The sequence below is a fragment of the Diabrotica virgifera genome, chromosome 1 (genome assembly GCF_917563875.1).
Source record: "Diabrotica virgifera virgifera chromosome 1, PGI_DIABVI_V3a".
Taxonomy (NCBI): domain Eukaryota; kingdom Metazoa; phylum Arthropoda; class Insecta; order Coleoptera; family Chrysomelidae; genus Diabrotica; species Diabrotica virgifera.
Window position 1 is genome coordinate 165,789,639 of NC_065443.1, and position 16,026 is coordinate 165,805,664.

The 16,026-nt window shown below is 32.1% G+C and overlaps 1 protein-coding gene across 5 annotated transcripts in view; it reads left to right on the forward strand.

Annotated features, from left to right (window-relative positions):
* Window positions 1-2,101: 2,101 nt before the first annotated feature.
* The window catches only part of LOC114339763 (anoctamin-5), a 202,643-nt gene continuing 188,718 nt past the window's right edge, over window positions 2,102-16,026 (forward strand). For 4 of the 5 annotated variants that reach the window (XM_028290441.2, XM_028290442.2, XM_028290444.2 and 1 more), the window contains exon 1: window positions 2,103-2,440. The gene's annotated coding sequence lies outside the window, so the exon portion shown is untranslated. Of the gene's footprint in view, window positions 2,441-16,026 lie in introns of all 5 variants that reach the window. The other variant, XM_028290443.2, reaches the window with a different exon arrangement.

Below are 16,026 nucleotides of genomic sequence, written 5' to 3' on the forward strand. Positions count from 1 at the left end.
AACCGCAAAATACCTCAATATTTGAGGACCAAAGTGTTCAACCAGTGCATCCTTCCTATCATGACATATGGGTGTCAAACCTGGACCCTAACCAAGGCAAATATGAATAAACTAGCTACAACAGAAAGAGCTATGGAAAGAGCAATGTTAGGTATACGACTGTCAGATAAAAAGAGGAGCGACTGGGTAAGATCAAAAACAAAAGTCGAGGACATAACAACAAAAGTTGCCAAACTTAAATGGAGCTTTGCAGGCCACACTGTTAGACAAAAAGACCAACGTTGGAATGCCACGATACAACATTGGAGACCTTACCAAAGTAAACGACCGAGAGGAAGACCACAGATGAGATGGGTTGATGATATTAAAAGAGTAGCCGGAACGAATTGGAAATATGTTGCTCAGGATAGAGACCGATGGAAGGAGTTGGGAGAGGCCTATGTCCAAACGTGGACGATAGAAGGCTAAGAAGAAGAAGAAGAAGTCCAAAAAAATAAATAAATTTATTGATACAAATTAAAAGAAGAATGTATGAAATTTAATTCAAAATACATTTTACTGCTTTGAGAAAAGAGAAGAAAATGTTTATTTGATAAATAAACATTACTTTTCGCTTAAATTAAATGTTCAAACTTCTAAGAGGTAGGTGGGTGGAAGCTTTAACATTGAATTTAAGCGAAAAACAATATTTATTTAGCAAATAAATATTTTTTGATGTTTTCTGGCAACAGTAAAATGATGTATTTTGAATTAAGTAAATTACATACCTACATTCTCCTTTTTAGGTCAATTAATTGAATTCAAATAATTTTTTTGTACCCCTTATACAAAATTATTTTAATGTTTGAAGCAATAAATGTTTATTACACTGAATAGAGAATTGAACAACCTTTTAAATACGCGAGCACACGATCCTATTCTTATTTAAAAAAATCATCGGTATATACGCCAAAAAAGCATAATCTAAAAATTAAAAATGACCCATTTCGGGATTTTTCTCCAAAGTCACCCATTCACAAAAAATTATTTTATTTCAACTTTTATGCGCTCACTATACAGAGTGGGCCAAATAAAAGGAGCCACCCCGATATTTGTCAGTATTTATTGGATTTTAAGAAAATAAAAAAACAGGTCAATTTTTGATCTAAGGGGGACACATTTTTACGGTACAAACATCTGTCATTTGTCAACTCCCTCCCTTCCACTTCCCCCACCCCTTATTTTTAAATAGGGAATAGGGGGCGTGTGCTAGCTCATTTGAAAGGTTATTCAATTCTCTATTCAGTAATATCAACATTGACATAAAAATTTATACAGGGTGTCCAAGAAAAATTATTTTAAATTAAATTAATTGACACAAAAAGAAGAATGTATGTAATTTATTTAACTCAGAATACATTCTACTGCTGATAAAAAACAGAAAATAATGTTTATTTGATAAATAAACACTGTTTGTTGCTTAAATTCAATATTCAACCTACCAAGTGGCAGATGGGTGGAAGCTTGAACATTAAAATTAAGCAAAAAGCAGTGTCTATTTATCAAAAAACATTTTTTTCTGTTTTCTGTCAGCAGTGGAATGTGTTCTGAGTTAAATAAATTACATACATTCTTCTTTTTGTGTCAATTAATTTAACTCAAAATAATTTTTCTTGGACACCCTGTATACATTTTTAAGTCGATGTTGATATGACTAAATAGAGAATTGAATAACCTTTCAAATGAGCTAGCACACGACCCCTATTCCCTATTTAAAAATAAGGGGTGGGGGAAGTGGAAGGGAGGGAGTTGACAAATGACAGATGTTTGTATCGTAAAAATGTGTCCCCCTTAGATCAAAAATTGACCTGTTTTTTTATTTTCTTAAAATCTAATAAATATTGCCAAATATCGGGGTGGCTCCTTTTATTTGGCCCACTCTGTATATTATAAAAGACCAAATAAATAAATAGTACCTATCTATGTAAATTTCTATGAAGGCTTTAAAAATATGAGATTACTTGGTGACTTGGCCGCGTCCGTAATATAGAGGTGACCATAGATATCAGTTCATAAATATAAGGGAATCTACATAATATAATTAGTTTGGAGAATTTTAAACTGGCCGTTAGTAGAAATGGCCGATTTTAACAGGTGGCCGTTAACACAGGTTTTATAGTATTATAAATGGCTTAAAAAATCTACTGATGGCTACTGATTTTTTGAAAGCAAAACTACTGACGACATCAAAACTGACCTGGCCTGGCAACCCTGTCTGTGGTCACTTTCAGAATCATCTAATCCTAATCATCTCATCATCTGAGATTTGAGATTTATTTTGGCGTACAGCTGTAGGAGAAAATGAAAATTCAAAATTATAATATGAATAACTGAAACTTTCAATATTATCTGTGATTAGGACAATTCAAATCGAATTTTAACTTATTTTTAATTTAAGTGGGTAAGTACTCTTAGTTGTTTTTAAAATAAAAAATTGCTTTTTATTTTGATTCTTGGTATAGTGTTCAAAAATAAGTAGGATTATTTTAGGGTTATTTTCGGTCAGCGATAATTTTAGGGGTATGCAAAAGCAATTTACGGTTTATACTTTTTCCAAGTAAATTATATTTAACGTTATGTAAATATTCATTGTTGGTGCAAACAATTATCCATATTTACATAAATATCCATTTTATTCTTATTTGTCTAAAAAGGACAAAATGTTGTGGCTCAACTTATTATTTAAAACTGAAACTAATTTTGTTGATTCCTTCATTGCAAATCAACACAACTTTTTTTTTGTAATTTATATTTTTTATCACTACATTATCACACTAGTTGGTACTTTTTCTTACCAAGTTAAATTACTGAGTACCTACATTAAATAACTATATGGTTTTAAAATGTGTTGTTTTAAATTTAACTAAAATTATATTGTTGTATAGAAATGTCATTTTTGTAAGTTTTTTTTATTCTATTATTTTTATTTTGTTTTTATTTTATTATTTTTATTTATTTTATACATTTTGTTATATTTTTTCATATTTTTTATTTATAAATATTTATGTGTTTAATTATTGATATAATAAAATGTAATTACTCAGTTCAATGGTCTCAGTCCCAAATGCCTAGTAAATTTAGTTTTTTTATATATATATTTTAAAATACAATTTGTTACATCATAGCAAGTAGGACTAAGTATTTTTGTTAAGTGAAAATATGTAAATAGTTTTAGTCCAATGACTATCAACTCCTAGTGGGTTTATTACTAAAAACTAAAACTAAGTAGAGACACTTATTTTCTGAAAGTTAACTCAAGAGGAGTTATACCTAATGTTGAGATTATTTATTTGTATGGAGTTGCTTAATAAATTCACTGTTAACTTGTTAGGGTGCTTTCTAGTTTAACATATTTATCACTACATTTGACGATAATTTGCTTCACTGTCTCAATCTGCAGTCCCTGTAAATGTCTGCATTTGTGGTGGCACGAAGAACCTTAGATTGAAATCGCTCTAGTATTGCTAGGTTGTTATCTTCTGCTGTTCCCCACATTTCAATCCTGTATGTCCAGAGAGACCAGATGATTGCTTTATACACTAATATTTTGTTAAATAAAGATAAGGTGGATTTAACCTGAGTAACCTGTAGTTTTTTTTTTAATTGCATTCTTAATTTCTTCCTCTTTATTCAAATGTGTGTTCTCCATGTTAGCCTCTTGGCAAGGTGTAATCCAAGGTATTTTACAGTATCATTTTTAGGAATGTTCTTGTTATGCATGAGGATATTCAGTGTTTCTTTGTGACATTTAGTAAGTACTATGTTAACTGATTTTGTTTCGTAGATCTTTATTTTCCATAAGTGCCCATATTATTTCAATTAAATGTAGGTATGTTTTGGTGCAATATTTCAGCTGCCAGTAGTGGATCTGAGTTTTTTACCAGAATTGCAGTGTCGCCTGTGAATTTTGCTATTGTAGATTCTTCTCCAGTTGGGAAATCAGCTGTAAAGATTGTGTAGAGAATTGTTCCTAAGACGCTTTTTTGTGGGACCCCATCATTTATGTTGTGGATATTTGACACACTTTCTTCATATCTCACATCAAATAGTCTTTCTTAAAGGGATGATTTTAGTATTGTGTATAGCGGCCGAGAGATTGCTTTCTTCAGTTTACATAGCAATTCTAGATGCCAAACCTTGTCAAATGCTTGACTAACATCCAGGAAAATGGCATTGCCAAAACTCTTTTCCTGAAAAGCTGATTGTATCTTGTCTACCACCCTATACACTTGTTCAGTTGTGCTGTGGTTGACGAAAACGGACTGGGACTTTGGATATAACTGGTACTCTAATGGGTCGGTTGTTAGATGTAATCTCATGTGGAGGTTTTCCTGGTTTTGGAATCGTAATGATTTCGCTTAATTTCCATTGTGCAGGAAAGTAGCCTGGGGTCCTATTTTCGAATTTATTCGAGCATATTTTGCATACAAAATTAGAAGAATTTCGCTTGAAATCCAGTGTCTTGTATTTTCGAATACTTCGTGTATGAATTTTTTCGTATACGATGACTCGAATGGGTATGAACCATTTGAATCGTGATGCTCATATACGAATTATTGTTGTCATTTCAAGGTCATTTCAGCTGTCATGATAGTTTTAGCTGACAGTGTTAATTGTGTTGTTGTCTACAATATTTTTACATTGAAATTTATTTTCAATGGCTGGTTTAAATAATTCTTTAATAGAAAGAAAGGACATGTTGTACGATTGTGCCTTCAAAATATAACCTAACCTAACTTTATGTACACATTTTAGCATTGGATCTAAGCTCCAAACTTGATATATGACACCGTTGCCATATCCTCAATTTTTTCATACTATCACATTACATAAAGGTGCATTTAAAAAATCGCTTTAAAGTAAAGTTTTGAAAAGTAAATAGTAAAATATCAGTGTAAATACTGGATACAAAAATAATATTAAACAAAATAGCACACTTTCTGCAGACTTTGCAAATCGATATTACTAATATACCTATGCAATCTTAAGGTTCGATTACACTTAAAATAACTGCTAAACAACTTTTCCCAAAATGGCATTTTTTTCTAATTTGTTCAGACTATAAGTCGTTATCTTTATACATTAAACGTTCTTATACAATCTTATTCTTGTACATTATACCCCAGTAAGTATATATAACAAATATAACATTTTGTTTTTAATACTGCGATTATACCTAGTCCAGAAAGCCACTGCGGAGCCGCTAGGAAAAATATTCTAATTCGGATTTTTTGCACAATCTTACTCAAAAAGGACTCCTTTTAACAAATTTGCATGTTGCCAGGACCAAAAGATGGTCAAAAATTTTTTAAACGTTTTTTTTTTTGTTTTTTTCCTAAAATTATTTTTTTTGCATTGAAAAAAGTTTTTTTAGGTTTTTTGGATCATTCCAAACAGAAAAGGTCTTTAGTGACTTTTCTCTAAAAATGATAGTTTTTGACATATAAGCGATTAAAAATTGAAAAATTGCGAAATCGGCCATTTTTAACCGTCAAAAACTATGTGAAAAACTAATAATTTGAATGTTGCCAAGGTAGGCAGATATTCTTTAAACATCGATTGATGAAATCCCGAAGAGGTTTTTGCAATACAATATTCAAAACTCCTTTGTTTTTTAATTGCTAATCAAGCGTGCGCGACACTATTTTCCACCGACAGTATGGTGCAAATGAAAGGAATACATTCGTTATTTCCTAAACTGACGACTTTAAGGAAAACTCCAGAAACAGCTCGATTTTTATTTTTAAGTTACGATATAGTGGCATATATGGTATACTAGTGACGTCATCCATCTGGACGTGATGACGTAATCGATGATTTTTTTAAATGAGAATAGGGGTCATGTGCTAGCTCATTTGAAGGGTTCTTTAATTCTCTATTCAGTAATATAAACATTTACATAATTATTTATACAGGGTGTCCAAAAAATGTTTATTAAATTAAATTATTTGACAAAAAAACAAGTAGAAGGACACGCTGTATAAATAATTGAAGAACCTTTCAAATGAGCTACCACACGACCCCTATTCTCATTTAAAAAAATCATCGATTACGTCATCACGCCCAGACGGATGACGTCACTAGTATACCATATATCCCACAATATCATAATTTAAAAATAAAAATCGACCTGTTTCGGGATTTTTCCTTAAAGTTGCCGGTTTACGAAATAACGAATTTATTCCTTTCATTTGCACCATACTGTCGGTGGAAAATAGCGTCACGCACACTTGATTAGCAATTAAAAAACAAAGAAGTTTTGAATATTGTATTGCAAAAACTCTTCGGGATTTCATCAATCGATGTTTAAAGAATATCTACTTACCTTGGCAACATTCAAATTTTCAGTTTTTCACATAGTTTTTGAGGGTTAAAAATGGCCGATTTCGCAATTTTTCAATTTTTAATCGCTTATATGTCAAAAACTATCATTTTTAGAGAAAAGTCACTAAAGACCTTTTCTGTTTGGAATGATCCAAAAAACCTAAAAAAACTTTTTCCCATGCAAGAAAAATAATTTTAGGAAAAAAACAAAAAAAAAACGTTTAAAAAATTTTTGACCACCTTTTGGTCCTGGCAACATGCAAATTTGTTAAAAGGAGTCCTTTTTGAGTAAGATTGTGCAAAAAATCCGAATTAGAATATTTTTCCTAGCGGATGCGCAGTGGCTTTCTGGACTAAACCATTGATTGAAATTATACAAGAAATATACAAAAAAAGTATGACAACATTGCGACTCTTCAGATGACAAATAAGTTCAATGTTATTCGAATTTGCAGTGTTGCCGGTGCAAATTCTGCTCGTATACGTATAACATTTCGAAGGACGTTCAAAAATACACTTTCCCGTTCGTATACGAAATTTTTCATTCGAGTTAACTCGTATGCGAAAATATTCGATTGAATTCGAAAATACGACCCCTGTTCTTAGTATCGAGTTAATGATTTGTGTTAGACTTACTATTTGTATTCAGGTTAGGTTATTTAATATGTTGGCCGTTATCAGATCATGTCCAGGCGACTTTTTTATCGAGGTTTTTGAAGTTATACTTCTTTAGGCACGAGGGTGAATTTTTACATTCCCTGGCGCATGCGCACACCGACAGTATGGTAACGTATGGTATTAGTCGCTCAAACGTTATACGGGATCTGATTGGGTGTTAAAATCATGTGTCAATAATTGTTCAATAATATGGAGATTATGGTCTATGGATAAACAAATGTTGTGTATATTAGTTTTTATTGTTGTGAGGACAGAGACAAAAAGCAAGTTTATAATAGGGAACTTGCATATTTTTTTTATTACATAATAATGTTCAGTTTTGTATAAAAATGAGATTTCCAAAATTTCACGCTTCAAAAACTCATAATAAATTAAAAGCACAAATTTAAAGTCTTCTTTATCTTAAAATACTAAAGTCCATTCATTTTACAAATTCCCAACTGTAAACAAACGCGCATGGAAGCTAAACATGGTCGTCCTGAAGTGTATCTTCACAACCAACAAAAACCAACACGCTACCTACAATTTGAATTTGCAGACTGACCAGTTTGGACCTGTAAAATGAGAATCCGCCTCGTTTAGGGCAATAAATTACATTTAACAGCCTCTTGACGAATGAGACAGTGAATAGTAACACGAACACGTGCGTTTGTTTGTAGTTGGGAATTTGCTATTTGAATGTGGTTTAGTTTAAACGACCCGTGACTTCACAGAGTTTAACTATGTGGTTCAATTTATGGTTATATTTACGTATATTCTTCTTCTTTATTTTATTTAATTTATTGGCCTCCACCTACTTGGGTATTTAGCCAGATCGTCGTCGGGGAATAAAGGAAAAATATTTATATTCTAATGACATTTATCGTATGTCATTGTAATAAAATATACCAGTTTGTTGAGATTGCAGTTTGATACAGTTTTTGAAGGAAAGGAAAGAAGGTTTACTATTGAAAATAAAACCATTTTGTAAAAGTACAAATTTTCTGTGAATAGTTCAAACGATCAAAAACATTTGTAACGTCACATAACTGTATTTTCTACTGACGTTTATAATGTCCAATTTAAAATTATATATACAATAGGTGTAGAATGTAAACATACAACCCCGTGACGTCACGACGCGTTTTGGGGTGGCTGGTATAAATTGAATTTTTAGTCATCTTTAGGGGCCACACGAAAGACAAACAAAACTTTTTTATTTTTGATACAGGCTCTAAATTATGTTCTGTTGTGATTTATACCATTTTTTTCGAATTTAAAATTTTATGCAAGTTCCATATTGTAGTGACTTTTTAAATAGTTTTTAAAAGCAACAGGTACGTACCTTATTGTAAAATGTTTCAGTATTGTAATAAAAAATTACAAATTACATACCTATTTGGAAAATGTACCTACCTAGCTAGTAGGTAATGCTTTGATTTACATAATTTGATATTTTGTCGTATTTTAATTCCACAAGAATCAAACATATTTGATTAAACTAAGAGAATAAGCAACTGTCAAAAAATTTTTAAAACGTTTAGCTGCTATATCTTCCCTCTTCATTCACATGTCTCGGTAGTTAAATTCTGCGTGGGGTGACTTCAAAATAATCTAAAAACCTAATAGACGCAGGTTCAATTCCCAATGCAAATTTTTATTTTTTTTAAATTTTTTGTTATACATTTTATGATTGTAGGTATATTTATTATATTTTTTTTCAGAAAATACGTATTTAGTTAAAAAATTTCTCAACACGTATTGTTCAGAAATTATTTCTTTGTTTCATTTTTCAATGTGTTTGCGTGTGTTTTATTCTTTTAATTTTTGGTATTGTTTTATTAAAAAATTTTGGAAAGTAGTAAGTATTAAAATTAGTTTACTGTTTAAATAAAATATAAATAAACTGTTTAAAGTATATTGATTTCGTTGAAATCATATAATAGAAGTATAACTTCTTACGTGCGTACAAAGTACACACACACATTTTTGAAGTTATACTTCTTTACCGGCGATAGAGGGTAAATTTTTATATGGGAAAACCTAGCGACCGGGCGCATGCGCATTATAACTTTGTTCTGATTGGATGTTCAAATGACATGTCAAAAATTATTCAATATGGTGGCTGTGGCACAGCTGTAGTTAGATTATTTATGGTTGTTGCGTTTTAAAATTTGTGTGAAAAGAAACAACAAACAAAAGTTAGTTAATAGTTATACTGCCTTTTTAAATAGTTTTCATATACCTATATTTTTGGACTTTTGGACTATTTTGGACAAGGAAAACTCATTCTAATTTGGTAAGTACCTAGTTTTTATTATAATCATATTGTAATTATACATTTGGATTAGGTTGAAATACATACATTTATTTTCTCAAGAATGCGGATTTTAGAGAGAAATCCCAAATTAGGTTCGATTTTTATTTTTAAATTATGATTTTTTGGCGTAGATTTATTTATCTAGTAGGTATGTAATGCTTTGATTTACATACTTAATTTGATTACCAACAAAAGTTCTACCAATCTTCATCTAATATATTGTTTTCTTACTGTTTTGTTATATTTTTATATTTTCTTCCACAAAATTTAAACTACATAATTTTCAAAACAATTGTCAAACAGTAAAACGTTCAGTTACCGTATTTTTCCACATGATAAATAATGTGCGATTGGACGAGTGAGTCTACGCTTCGATTACGAGTCAAAGCGGCACGAAATTCAAGGGTTCAATTCCCGATGCAAGTTTTATTTTTTTATTTTTTATGCATATTATGAAGTATATTTGTTATATAATTTTTTTTTCAGCAAATGCGTATTTAAAATTTTTGCCAACAATTATTATCGTCCAGAAATCATTTTTTCTTTGTGGCATTTTTCAATGTGTTTGTGTGCGTTTTATTCTTTTATTTTTTTAAATTTTTGGTATAGTCTTAAAAATCACATAATATGTAGTAGAAGTATAACTTCTTACGTGCGTAAAAAGTACACACACATCCTTTTTTTTTTTATTAGACCTTTTACTTCATTAGGAGTTGCCCATTTGTGTGGCTTGGAAGTTACTATACAAACGCTCATTGACCTTTACTCCTCTGATTCTTTCTCTTAATTCTAATGCTGGGTTTTGGCCAACATTCATCTTTCATTCACTTTACATGCAAGTACCATAAAAGCTGTTTGGATTCTCTTGTATCTAGGATATTTGCAGTTTATTAATAAAATAAAACTACTTCAATTTAAACAAAGGTTTAAATGCTTATTTTTGAATTTTTTTAGCTGTTTTAAGCATTACATGCTTTACATGAAATTACATGCCAGTACCATAAAAGTTATTTGGATTTTCTTGTATCTAGGATATGCAGTTTATTAATAAAATAAAATTACTTCAATTAAAACACAGGTTTAAATGTTTATTTTTAAAAATTTTTAGCTGTTGTAAGCATTACACGCTTTATATGACATTACATGCCAGTACCATTAAAGTTTTTTGGATTCTCTTGTATCTAGGATATTATGCAGTTTATTATAGTATGATACAATTGATCCAAAAGATGGCATAGCCCAGAGCTCCAAAGTGAAAGTTATCCTCCAACACCAAATTGTTCTATATTGTCCATATAATGTTCAGAAAAAAGTCACACCATTTTGAGCGTCGGGTTTGGCGGGGAGAGGGGGGAGAAATCGGCAAATTCGTAGTTTTTTACGTTTTTCTTCAATATTTCTAAAACTACGCGGTTTAGCATGAACAACCTTCTATACAAAAATGTTCTACATTAAATTTGAAATAAAAAAGGTCCTATGCATAATCCTTCTAAAATGAACGGTTCCAAAGTTACGGAGGTAGTAGAGTATAATTGGTCCAAAAAAAGCCTAACCCAAACATCCAACCAAAGTAAAAGTTTTCCTCCAACACCAAATTGTTCTATATGGTCCACATAATGTTCAGTAAAAAGTTATACCATTTTGAGCGTCCGGTTTGGGGGGAGATGGGCTAGAAGTCGGTAAATTAGTAGTTTTTTTACGTTTTTCGTCAATATTTCTAAAACTATGCTTTAGCATAAACAATGTTCTATACAGAAATGTTCTACATAAAATTTAAAACAAAAAATGCTCTATACATAATTGTTATAAAATCAACGGTTCCAGAGTTACGGAGGGTGAAAAGTGGAGGTTTTCGATACTTTTTATACTTTTTGGAAAATTGATTTTGGTTGGTGAGGTTGATGTTTCTTTAAGGGCTTATCACTAACATACCATCGACCACTGAAATAGCAAATTTTATACACAAAACACAATCCTGTTAAAGAAAATTTCTTTCATCAGTAATAATATTATAAATTGCCCAAAAAATAATAAAAAGTATCAAAAACCTCCACTTTTCACCCTCCGTAACTCTGGAACCGTTGATTTTATAACAATTATGTATCGGGCCTTTTTTGTTTTAAATTTTATGTAGAACATTTTTGTATAGAACATTGTTTATGCTAAAGCACAGTTTTAGAAATATTGACGAAAAACGTAAAAAAACTACTAATTTACCGACATCTCCCCCATCTTCCCTCCAAACCGGACGCTCAAAATGGTGAAACTTTTTAATAAACAATATGTGGACCATATTGAACAATTTGGTGTTGGAGGAAAACTTTTACTTTGGATGAGTCAGGCCTTTTTTTGGACCAATTATACTCTACTACCTACGTAACTTTGGAACCGTTCATTTTAGAAGGATTATGCATAGGACGTTTTTTATTTCAAATTTAATGTAAAACATTTTTGTATAGAAGGTTGTTCATGCTAAACCGCATAGTTTTAAAAATATTAAAGAAAAACGTAAAAAACTACGAATTTACCGATTTCTCCCCCCTCGCCCCCCAAACCCGACGCTCAAAATGGTGTGACTTTTTTCTGAACATTATGTGGACCATATGGAATAATATGGTGTTGGAGGATAACTTTCACTTTGGATGTCTGGGTTTGGGTCTAGTTATACCAAACTATTAATAAAATAAAACTACTTAAATTTAAACAAATGTTTAAATGTTTATTTCGGAAATTTTTTATCCCTCAGCTCAGGGATATTTCGATAGATTCATTGAAAGAAATATACCACACAAAAATTCGTACCCCTCAGTATTAATGGCTCAAATAAGTTTACGCTTGTAGACTTCTTTCATTGCAAAGAGAAGAATGATCTTTAATAGTAGGAGTGTATATTCATTAATTTTCATTAAAAGCTTTCCATTTGTAAATACTAATCTGTAAACAACTGTAAAATTTCAAAAATAGACTTTAATTTTAATTTGTGCAGTTTTATTTTGTTGTTTTTATTTAATTTAACCAACATAGAAAAAAATTGTTACTAAATTTACTGGACATTTTTTTGGACTGGGACTTTTTGTGTTGTATGTTTCTGACAATGAAACTGCCAAAATATTCCCAAGCTGAGTGAAAGGACTATAAAAGGTAGTAGCTAAAAGATATAATCCCCCATAACCCATAGGGGACCTATTGGGTTGTGAAGAGTAGGTCCTAAAACCAAAAAAAGTTAAGTAAAGTTTTCCATGTTAGTGGGCGCTTGCCATTTTTCAATTTAATTTTCCATTTCCAACAATCGTTTTTCAGATTATAAGGCCATCTAACCATAATTCGAAAAAATGTTTCGAATAAAAGTTACTTATTTTTACGTTAGGAATCCAAATCTGCAATAAAAAATGGGGGCTCCTATTTAAGATTTTAAAGTAACCCCCCCACCCCACCTCCGTGTGGGGTCGTGTTTGTTGCCATTCAATAGATTTTTCAAAAATATTGAATAAGTGTATTTTACAGTTTTTCGATCTGCTGTTCATTTCGCGAAATATCGCGGAATTCGTATTTAAAATATTAAATTTACCCTACACCCCTCTCCGTGGGAAGTAGTGTTTGGTATCATTCGATAGATTTCTAAAAAATATTGAGCACATATTTTTTAGTTTTTCGATCTGTCATTCATTTCGCGAAATATTCGGTTTTTTTCTTGTGAAACTTTGGGCTCACCCATTTCCTTACACCCAGCTCAAATCGTCAGATTTTTGAAATATACACTCTTTTGTATGTACTTAACTTACCTTATCTTAATCTGACAATTTCGAGTTTTTTTAAGGATAGATTTTTTTCGGGACCCCTTAACGAACTCCCCTGTGTTAAGAGCCAATATATGGTAGAGGTACATCTGCAGGGTACCAGGTTTCTCCCCATATGCTAATCTGACACGCTTGAGTAACTGCAAAAATCCCCGCTTGGGCTCCCCTACCATAATAAATGAGATACTTTTTTCAATATGCCTAGTGTTTACCATTATCTAACTAGTAGTCCAGGGTAATACGGTTTTTTCCATGACACTTGAACAGCCAGGGTACTGAAGCGTTTTTTTGACAGGTAATACATATAAGAGCAAATTGTGACTATTTCCTGCTTAGGATCTGGCGGCCATTTTTATTTATAAACAATTAAGTGTCAAAAAATGGCATTTTTCACTTTTTTTTCAAATCAATGGAAAACAGGAAAACTTATGGTTTTTTTAGTACAAATATCTTCGAGATTATGGAAAAAGCTTTAAAATGACGTATTACAAAGTTTGATATACTCATTTATTGTTAATATAACTGCGAAAAAAGGTCGGAATTGCAAAAAAAAATATTTTCGCAATAACTGTTATAAAAATTAGTGTACAGCTTTGAAATTTTTGTCAAATAAGGTTTCATTGGTGCTTAATATGTGATAAAAATTTCAAAGCGATTCATTCAATTTTTTAAATTTTATTCAAATTGTTTATCCCAGAGATCATTTTTTTTGCAATAACATAAGTCAGAAGAAAATGACGTTAGAACCATTCCACAGGTGTCAAATGAAAGATAATTTCTATTCAAATGAAAGAGCATGAGCTATATTTTCAACTTGTTTTACAAAAAGTGAATAAAAAATGCATTTATTATTCATTAATTATGCAAAAGTATCGTAAATCTTTCCTTATAAACTTTTTATTTTGTTGTATAACAAATTATACATATTTATTACGATTTTTTATCAATTATGATATAGATAACATTACTTGGTAGTTGTTCACCGATAGTTGTGTATCTTGGTGAAACTTGGTAGTTGTTAAAGACCGATACTGATGAAATATTGGAAACATGGCGAAACTACTGTGGCGAGCTATATAAAAATAACGAGGTATCAGCAGAAAATCAGTGGCCTTCTGACTACCCTAGAGAACCTACTGTCTTACTCGCTGAAGTCAAAGATGCAGTTAAATCACTAAAGAGAAATAAATCCCCAGGCATTGATTCAATACCATGTGAAATACTACAGTTACTAGGTGACAAAAGATTACATATCATCCATTCTATCTGTGTCGCTGTTTGGAATTCAGGAAAATGGCCATCTGATTGGTGTACCTCAATTTATATCCCACTACACAAAAAAGGAACTACTACCAAATGTGAAAACTACCGCACACTGTCACTAATAACACATGCTAATAAAATCTTGTTGCATATCATCAAAAACAGATTAAAAACCTATCTACATTACCAAATACCTCAGTAACAAGCGGGGTTTGTAAAGGGTAAAGGTACAAGGGAACAAATCCTGAACCTGTGACAACTCATTGAAAAGTCTAGAGAATTTCAAGTACCTATGATTATATGCTTCGTTGACTACCAAAAGGCATTTGATTGTGTAAGCTGGATAAATCTGTGGTCAATTTTAATAGAAATGGGCGCACCAATGCACCTGGTGACACTTATTAAAAATTTGTACCAGTCTAATATAGCGACAGTACGACTAGATCAGAAAATCTCAAACCAATTCAAGACCGAGAGAGGTGTTAGACAAGGATGCGTGTTGTCACCTGACTTATTTAACATTTATGGTGAACATGTCATGAGGATGGTTTTAGAAGGAAGGGCCGGTGGAGTGACAGTAGCTGGTAGGAAAATCTCCAATTTAAGATTTGCTGATGAAACTACACTTATAGCAGCAAATGAGCAAGAAATGTTTGATCTTCTGCGAAGAGTTGAGTACGAAAGCAATAAAGTTGGTCTGAAAATCAATAAAGCTAAGACAAAAATAATGGCGGTCGACAGATTTGACACTATTCAACTGACTAACATATTAGAGGAATACCAGATAGTAAACACCTTTGTCTATCTCGGGTCTAGTATAAGTAACGATGGTAACTGTGAAGCAGAAGTTCGGAGACGTATTGGTATGGCAAAAAATGCGATGAGTCGCCTAACAAAAGTTTGGAAAGACAGATCTATCTCTCAAAATATCAAGATGAGATTGGTGAATGCCCTTGTATTCTCAATATTTCTATACGGAGCAGAGACTTGGACTCTTCGCGCATGCGAACGCCAAAAAATGGAAGCCTTTGAGATGTGGTGCTGGAGAAGAATGCTGCGCATACCTTGGACAGCTCATAGGACAAACGTTTCCATTCTAAACCAACTCGATATTAAAAAAAGGCTGTCCACAATATGTCTGCAACGAATTCTGCAATTCTTTGGTCACGTGGTTCGCAGAGGTGACGACAGTTTGGAGAGATTAATTGTTTCTGGAAACGTTCCGGGGAGAAGATCAAGAGGACGATCACCAACTAGATGGCATTCTCGATTCAGACGTCGAGTAGTAAGGTCACTTTCTGCACACCTTACTCATACCGACGACTAGCGAGGAGTTTGAGAGCGTTTATCGCTGAAGTTAGCTGCACATAGGTAGCCGGAGGAGAGCGGTATATCCCACCGAAAAACCAACGACGCTTGGCCGTGCAACTCTAGAAAGGTAGACGGATTAAGGGGTTTCAGAGGAATACTCTGGCCCTGGGCCGAGTGCAATACACTCGACCCCGTACTCTATCTAACGAGTTAAGTACGGCTTCAAGAACAAGTGCCAGTACGGGGATAAACCAAACTCTATAAGGCTTTCAACGAGGGACCATATAGCAGCGAGGTAAATCGCACAAAAATCAG